This window comes from Herpailurus yagouaroundi, unplaced genomic scaffold (assembly GCF_014898765.1).
Source record: "Herpailurus yagouaroundi ecotype Mexico unplaced genomic scaffold, PumYag 202, whole genome shotgun sequence".
Taxonomy (NCBI): domain Eukaryota; kingdom Metazoa; phylum Chordata; class Mammalia; order Carnivora; family Felidae; genus Herpailurus; species Herpailurus yagouaroundi.
In genome coordinates, this window is record NW_024412433.1 from 4,834,302 (window position 1) to 4,843,105 (window position 8,804).

The 8,804-nt window shown below is 54.2% G+C and overlaps 1 protein-coding gene across 17 annotated transcripts in view; it reads right to left on the reverse strand.

The window, feature by feature from the left end:
• Positions 1-8,804, reverse strand: part of AGAP1 (ArfGAP with GTPase domain, ankyrin repeat and PH domain 1) — a 548,021-nt gene that overhangs the window by 204,214 nt on the left and 335,003 nt on the right. The gene's annotated exons all lie outside the window — the stretch shown is intronic.

Below are 8,804 nucleotides of genomic sequence, written 5' to 3' on the forward strand. Positions count from 1 at the left end.
AATCACAGGGAGAACTGCCCTTCCCTGCATAGCAGACAGTGGCTGAATTCTGGAAACCCTGGTGGGCAGGACACCACGCTGGCCAAATGTAGCAGACATGCAGGTCTGAAAGTCTGGGAGACGTGGGGTTTCGGAAACCACCTGTCGGTGGGACTGCAGGCAGAGGTCCTCCCAGATGAGTTCCCAGGGAGCAGGGAAGGCAGAGATCCATGTGATGGTGGAGTAACCAGAGTCCTGGACCTCGAATGAGGGGCTTGGGGGTTCCCAAAGAGGGCCGCCAAGTCCTGGTGCTCCTCGGGGCTACATCCAGGCCATCGCGGTGTGGAAATCACAAGTGCGGGTTCCACCTGTGCATCAGAAGGAATCAGCACAGGAAACTGAAGGAACCCCTCAAGGAAGGAAGGAAATCAAGGAAGGAAGGGAGGAAATCAAGGAAGGAAGGAAGGAAATCAAGGAAGGAAGGAATTTTAAGATGAATGGAGGTAACGGTGTTCTGAAGGACAGAGACCCATCATATCATGACTTCTTTCTCTACGTAAAACAAATTCAAATGAAGTTCTGTGTGTACAAGTATGGCCTGTGTTCTTAGGTGACTATGTGTGGTGGGTTTTTTAATGTTTACTTTTGAGAGAGCGAGAGAGAGAGGGAGAGAGGCGAGAGAGAGAATCCCAAGCAGGCTCTGCATTGTCAGCACAGAGCCCTACGCAGGGCTCAAACCCACAAACCGTGAGATCATGACCTGAGCCTAAGTTGGACGCTCAACTGACTGAGCCACCCGGGCGCCCCTGCAGATGTATGCTCTTAATTTACTTTCCGTCAACTGTCTGTCCTAAGCTGCCTGAAAGCCTTTCTTGGAAAGAGGCAAAGCATTAAGTGCGATTTGAAGCAAACAAAACCTATACATGGAACTCCTCGAGGTGACGTTCCCACCTCGGGCTTGGAGGGCCAGGTCTGCCCGTGAAACCACTCACACAGGACAACCCGACAGCGGTTATTCCCGGGGGAGGCAGAGAACACTCCCAACTTCTACCTTAACCTCAACAAAGCCGCACCGTATCCCCCTAGGGGGTATCCCTTTACCCTCATCACAACAAACTTGGGGTTTTTCTGCTTCCCCAGGGCTGACTCCAGCCACTCTAGAAACTTCCACCCAGTTTACAAACCCATCCCCGTTTGCTGGCGGTCAGACCAGAACAGAAAGGCTCACCTGCAGCCAGAGCTCCAGATCGCTGCTCCTCAGTACCTACCTACTCTCCTAATCCACTTTAAAATGGCTTGTTTGGGGGAGGGGGGGATTCCAGCACTGGTTAAAGATTTCATGGCTTTTGTATAGAATACCACGAGTGTGTGTCCCCCTCCCCCCACCTGCCCTAAGCTAATCTACACCCAGGGAGGTACGGCTGTGCAACCCGGTTCATCTTCTCCGCCCCAGTCTCGCTGTGATTTTCAAAGCAGAGCCAGGATCATCACCCGTGAGGCTCTCAGCCCAGGCCGTATAGGAGCAAAGACATCGCAGGGGTCACGTGACTTGACTCTATGCCACCCACACTAGTCCTGGGCCGACAGTGGGGAGCAGGGCACAGTCCTTGCCTTCGATTAGACTAGGCTAGACAGAGGCAGTTCAGATGCTGGAAGACACCAGAACAGCTGGTCTGCCAGGCAATCAGGGAGGACTTCTTGTGGAGGAAGGGCAGGAAGGTCCCCCCCGACCCCGCAGGATGGACAGCACACTGGAAACAGAAGAAGCCAGGCTGGAAGAGAACACACAGACCGGAAGACAGCTTGTGGCACTGCGGCTTTTTATAAAGGGGAAGCAAGACCAAATAGCTGTTCATCACAGAAGGAATCACGCTTCGTGGAGTAGCGTGTCACAGACGGGGCGCGTCTGACGCTGCTGTTCTTGGGAAAGGACGGGGGACACTGTCCTCAAGATCATCAGTCATTCTATCGCTCAAGACGTTGCGCATCTAGAAATCTGGGCTTTGAACTGATCTGCCTCACCATCTAGACTCAGGCTAGTCTGACTTCTGCAATATCTTGGGGAAACCAATGAAGAGTTTCTCTTGACCGTGACTCAGTGCTCACGGCCTTGGGAAATCTGAGGTCTACCCGAGCAGGTGTGCAAAGCTAGCTGAAGGGGCTGATCATGGATTTGTAGCGATTCCTCAGTGCTCCAGGAAAATGTCCTTCTTCGATGTGAAGGTTGTGTGTATTTTAAATGGTGATCACCAGCAGTGGGTACAGGCAAGAGCTGCTGTTCTCACAATGTAAATATCTTCCTTTTTCTCTGGTGTTATTTCTTTTGAGATAAATACCCACTTAGGAAATCACCCCGGATCTTTTCGTCTCTTTTGCATCAGCCGAGAGGCGGATTTTCCACCTGATCAGAACCTGAAGATGTGCAGAAATCAGCATTCTGATGATAACTCAAGAGTCCAAGTCTGACTCTCCCCAACACGGAAAAAACAAACAAACGTCAACAGCATTCAGAATCAGAGGTGTTGTGCAGCGGGAGGGCCTAAACCGCTCAGGGGGCAGTGTTGCTGTGAGAAGGGCAAGTCCAGTTCTGTGCGTCAGGGAGAGCGGACAGAAACACAGCTGCTTCCAACTCGGGCCCCGTGCAGAGTGAGAAAGGAATCCCAGGAGAAGGTTCTCCAAAGTGGGAGCAATTTGAGCCCATGTCAGCCAGGAGGGCTCCTCCAGCCACCCCGTGCCTTCAGAGGAAGCCCGGGCAGCCTTCCCGGGCGGGGCCCCATGAAGTCCTTGGCCTGACCGTGTGGCCACGAGCTCACTCTTTGGAATCCTGGTGCGTGCACCTCTGTCAGCCGTGCCCTCGACGGCTGCTCTCTCGACACGGAAGATGAATAGGCAGCGATGCTGAGATGTGGAGCCCCGAGGTCTGAGTTCTATCTCATTATCCCCTCCGTTTTTCTATCAAGGTGCTCCCTAAGGCTCCTATTTAAGTCCACACAACAGGCCGCCCTTCGCCCAGCCTGACCGTGATCCGGCCAAGTGTCACACACCAGACACACGCACCCTATCTCCCCCGAGAAAGTTAGGCAGGGAGGGCTTTTTAAAGGTTTGGAGGTGTACCGATTTTCAGAGACCTGAAAACACTGACCACTGAGCAGCCTGAGAAGCCTGCCCCCGCACAGTTTAATCTTACGAGTTCGGGGCTGTCTGCAGAGTGCCCAGTGGAGGTGGAGGGGGAGCTAAGCTGGTCAGTTCTGGAGGGAGGGTGGCCACTAGTCCCAGGGGGCCTGGACCTCCGTCAGGTCTCAGCAGGGACAGTCCTGAGGCCTGGGCTAACCTGTGCGGCTGATCACCCCGCGGGAGCATCCACAAACCCAGAGTAGCGTCATTATTTTGGTTGAGCTTTCTGCCTGTTATCTACACCGAGCTGTAGGTTTCATTTAATGACAGGCAGCATCTTGAGAAGGATGAATCAAGTGAACTGGGTTTTCCTGGGCCCCGGGCTTCACACCTGCCCATGTGACTCCCTGATCTCACTCAGCAGCTCTGCCCTCGGGAGTCCAGCTGACTCCATCGGCCCCAGTTTGCTGCGGTTTGGCGGGGGGGGGGGGGCGGGTACCTCTGAAATCGGAAGTGACCTTGGAAGACACTGTCACCCAACTTTCCACCCAGGGGATTCTTCTTCCAGATTTCCAGAGTGGACGCCGGCCGGGTCCTCGATGTCCACGGTAACAGGCACGGCCCGGAAGGAATGCCGAAGAACACAGACGTGGGCTCAGAAGGTCCGGGGGCAGGTTCCAACCTGTGCAGAGGCAGGTGGCCCAGGCCCACCGTCGAGCAGCTGTGGCCACGCTCAGGCGTGGAGCTGTCGCTCCGCACCTGCGGCCGTCCCCACGCTGGCCAGAGCGCCTCCTCGGCTAGCTGGCCCCCTTCACTGCACCTGTGACGGCTGAGGGCAGCCGGTGCGGGAACCACCCGTCCTGAGGAACAGCCGAGACTCACGATCACTCCCGTCGCCTGTGCCGCACCTCCCACGGCTCCCCGTGACGCAGGCGGTGTAGGGACCCATGGGCGGTAGGCAGTCCAGCTGATGGCTCCTGAGCCTCTGGGGACGAGCCCGAACAGGAGAGGAGGTGTGGCAGCGGGTGAGGTGGGTCCACACTTCACAGAGTGCAGAGCGAGCAAGTCCGGGGCCTGGAGATACTGCTGCGGTCGACTTCCGGGACACTTTCTCAGTCTGGGTTGGGTCAGTCCTTTCCCTGTTTGTGCCTGATCTCCAGAGCGACTGTCGCCTCCTACGGTCTGGCCACGCACACGCAACTCCACCCTCTGCTTCTGGACAAGAGGGTCTCTTGTTCAAGCTTCCCAAGGGCAGGAAACAGGGCCGGGGCGAGAGGCTTCCGCTCAATGACTCCCACCTCCAGCACAGAGAAAGCCCGCGCCACAGGAATGACGGAGCGAGGCCACGCTGTGTGTCAGGGCACCGGGGCTGAGCCCGGGGCTCGGGACGGACAGACCCTTCTAGGGATGATGCCACAACCCTGGGAAGAATGAAGGCCTGGAAGAAGAGCTGACTGGGAAAAGGATGGGAGGGAAGGAAGAGGAATGTGAAGCCTGGAGACCGGTGGGAAATGACACCCTGGGGGCCCCACCCCACAGAGGTCCCTGTGCCTGTAGAACCTGCCCGAGCACCGAGATCGGCAGGCAGTCCTCAGAGACCGGCTTCCAGGAGCTTCCCCAGTAGCTGACCCGTTCCGGGCACACGGCGAGCCCGTCGGCCTCACGCCAACCCCACCGAGGGCTGCGGGGCCAGGGGCCCCCGACTCATGACGCGCAGCCTGTGTCCTAAGCCACGGTTTCAAAAAGCCCGTCTTTCCACCGGGACCCCGTAGGCTCGGCCCACAGCTGGGGACCACGCACGGACGGTGTGTTCTGTTGAGGGGCTGCCTTTGTTTTCCACCACACCAGCGTGCACAGGACCCCTCCTTGGGGCTCAAACTCGGGGTTCGTGTCTGAAGGACGATCTTCTACGTAAACACTTCCACGGACAGCGGTGGCATCCTAAGCGGATGGCATCGGCGTCTTTAAGGACCATAACTCACTTCTTCTGGCAAATCTTTTTTTTTTTTTTTTTTTTTTTTTTGAGAGAGAGGGAGAGAGAGAGAATGAGCAGGGGAGGGGCAGAGGGAAGAGGGAGACACAGAGTCCAGAGCAGAGCAGGCTCCAGGCTCCGAGCTGTCAGCGCAGAGCCCGACGTGGGGCCCGAACTCACGAGCCGCGAGATCACGACCTGAGCGGAGGTCACGAGTCAGGCGCTCAACCAACTGAGCCCCGCAGGGGCTCACAATCTGAACTTCTAATGAAATGATCAGGGCCCTCACCATGCTGACCTACTTCCCTTTGAACTCGATTCAGTCCCTTACTCTGCTCCAATCTTCTCTGGGCGCAAGACCCCCACCCGGCTCCCTGGGTTTAGCACGATCACCAAGTTGAAGGTGGCTGCTGCTGGAGTCCGGGTCCAGCCTGAGGGGAGCGTGAGCAGCAGACACGCGCACTGTAAGCACACGTCTGTGCCAGTGACGAGAGCCACAGGGCGACACGTGGGCTGCGAAGGGGCCGCTGTGCGGCCCCGCCCGGTACCTGTCTGTATTCCCCATGTTTCGTGCATCCTCAAGCCCTGTGCTCTCAAACCCCCACAGCTCACCCCATTATGGAAGCATCACCTCATTAGAATCCCATGCGCAGAAAAACATGCCAGGTTCCTTTTTGGTAAATAAATTACCTAACCATCGAAAGTCAGGGGTACACGCCGGCAGCTGGCCCGGTGACTCCACTGCTGAGAAACACTGAATCTTTTAGAAAACTCTATCTAAATACACCAGATGGTTTAGCCGGGTTCTTTTCCTTTGCTCCCCGGAGAGACGCGGGCTGTAGGCTATGCTATTTCAGCTCAGTGCGGACGCCCTGCCGGGGACCAGTAATAGGGGTGATGGTCAACGGTAATGAAACCCAAAGCCACCAATCTGGGCAGATTTCTCCAATATTTCACCCACTGGCAGCAGACGCATCCCTTGTGGGTTCCAGCCATAGTACAGCCCGGGGGCAACTGAGAAAGCGGGTGTTACAGCGTGATCAGTTTAACTGGTATCACTGCCTTCTAGCACCTTTGGCGTTCCCTACACTAAAATAATGGGGACGTTCTATACGGCCTACAATTTTAAGACTTGATTTTGCGACACACCCTGCGTGCTCCCCAATGTCTTTCGAGAAAAAGTCTGGCCTCTGCCCGTGGGCGTTCCCTTGATGGGTCTTCCCGTCGTGAGCCAAAGAATGCCAGACTCACTCCACCGTGAGGGATCTGCAGCTCTCTAGCAACTTGGAAGAGAACACCTACCCGGAACTCACTTCCTCTCCAAATTTCCAAAGCTTGGTTGTGACAATATCAGAGGAGGGTTACAACGAAGGCCGTGCCCTCTCTCCCTGCTCTAGTAATTCAAGTCCATCCCTTGGTGACCCTGCCCCCTTGGGGGGGGGGGTGGGGCGTGTGTATTTGCATCAATAATTTCAGTTCCCGGGAGACCGGCATTAATGGAATCGCACTTTAAAACGACTGGCTCTCGCTTGCCATGTAATTATAAAACAAAGCCCTGCTGAGCTCCTCTTCCGTACTCCGACAACATCCACGCATACACACGTATTGAAGAAGAAAAAGGAGCTGGCAAACACGGAGGGGCCACCACAAGAAGCAGCCCATGTGGGAATATTTTCGAAGACGGAATGGTGATGACATTTACGGAGAGGCTGGGATGGGCAGGGACATACCGTTGTGACACGTTTCCCCCTTGGCAAGAAGGAGCAAACGTCCCTCTGACCAAGCCTGAGCTTGGCTGGCGAGCGTAAGGTGGCCTGAAATGCTCATCGGTCAGACCCCACTTTTTACTGGTCGGTGAGTCTGCGGCAAGAAGGATATTTGGATTACTCTTCTCTCTCTGACTAACATAAAGCAACTGGGCCAACAGTCAGACCTCCTGGGCTCCCTGGCAGGGTCTCCGGAAGAAGGGAGCCAGGTAGAGGGCAGCTCCCCAGCGGACGGGGCCGTGCTGGGGAGAGAGGGGCAGACCCAGCACTATCCTGGCGCTCCCATGCAGGCGGGCAGCGGGCTGCAGGAGACGCGGGAATGGTCACAGGCAGGCCTCCTGGGACTGGCACGAAGTCCCTCTGATTGGGAGGCCACCCAGAGAAGCAACCTGAACCTATTCCCAAATAAGCCAAAATAAGGCAAGCGCAAGGGAATCCCCTCAGTACAATGAAGAATTTATAGCTCTGGAGTCTTTGGAATGGTTAAAGCATGGGAGGCGTCCCCATCAACATCAGAAATAAGTCAGAGATGCCTAACGAAACACCCGTTTTTCAACACGCTCCTGAAAGGTAAAGGCAGAGCTGTAGGACACAAAGGAGAAGAAAGGAATTCACCCCAGGAAGCAAATTAAACAATAAGGATGCCCCTCGTTACTTATCCTAGTGGAATATCATAGATACATTACTGTGCAGGTAAACGTTCACCCGCGTGCAGGGTAAAAGCCCTCTGGTTTCCTGCCAGAGGAGAAAAACTGATAACTCTTTCCAGGAGTCTGGCAACATACGCCCGAAAGCCATGAGAGGGCGAGACTCTTCAACTAAGGACGCCGATTGCTGGGCATCAGGGGGGAACACAGGTAAAGGCAAAGAGATGTCAACAGAGGACACTGATTAGAGTTACTCAAAACATTAAAAGTAATTCAAAGGAAACATGCCCGTTTTGGAGACACTGTTAGACTGATGAGGGCACATCCCCACGACGGATGTCACGTAACCGTCAACAATGGTGGCACACGAGTGTATCTGCTGACATGGGGACGTGCACGTGATCTGTCATCATCTAGGAAGGTGGACCCCAGGCAGCGAACACAGGGTGACTGCGTGGTTGTGGGAGGAAAAAGCACATATGCATAGAAATGGCTGGGAGTGTATACCCCAAATGCTAGCAGTCATGTTCCCCAGGTGGCCCTCTGGGAATGATTCTAAATCTTCTTCAATGCCCTTATGTCTAACTTCTGGTTCATAACTGTAATTTTTCAATGCAAAGCTTAACACAGTGATATAACCAAATGAGCTATATAGTCTAATCTCCACATTGACCTACCTCAAGACAGATAATCATGCAAGATTCATGGCATGTGTTGTTATAGAAATATCATTAGCGCCCCATCTTCAGATTTTATCAAAGCTTTCTAAAGCCTTGCACTTCCCCCCAAAGTGACATTGATTCTGCTTTTTAATCCATCTTCTAGAAATCGCCAACATAATGCACTTTACATGAACACATGTAGAAAGGGGGCTCTTACCTTACAATATGTGCTCTTGTCTGACAATAAAAACTGAGTCACGGACTGCGCTTAACTTACTGTTTTTCTCAGCTGCTCAGAGCCGATTCCTGGGTTCCAGTGCAATCATTTCCTTTATTCTAGATTTGCAGATATAAGCTCTCTTGTCTCTTTTGCTACCTGCTCTTGTCTTTTTACTTCCATTTAAAATTTCACTTCACCTGTCCCTTTTATTGTAACTCCTCGCTGAATCAGAGAGCCAGAGATCGGCTGTTAGGAAGGGGAAGAGAGAGACATGTGGTCCGATGGAGAGAGCGAGGGGCATTTTCTTTATCTCGTGATGGAGTAGGAGACCCAATGCTACTTTAACTTCAAATGGGGGCCAGAGGCCTGACGCTATGGGGACCCCCAGCCCCCAACACACACACACACACACACACACACACACACACACACACACACACACAC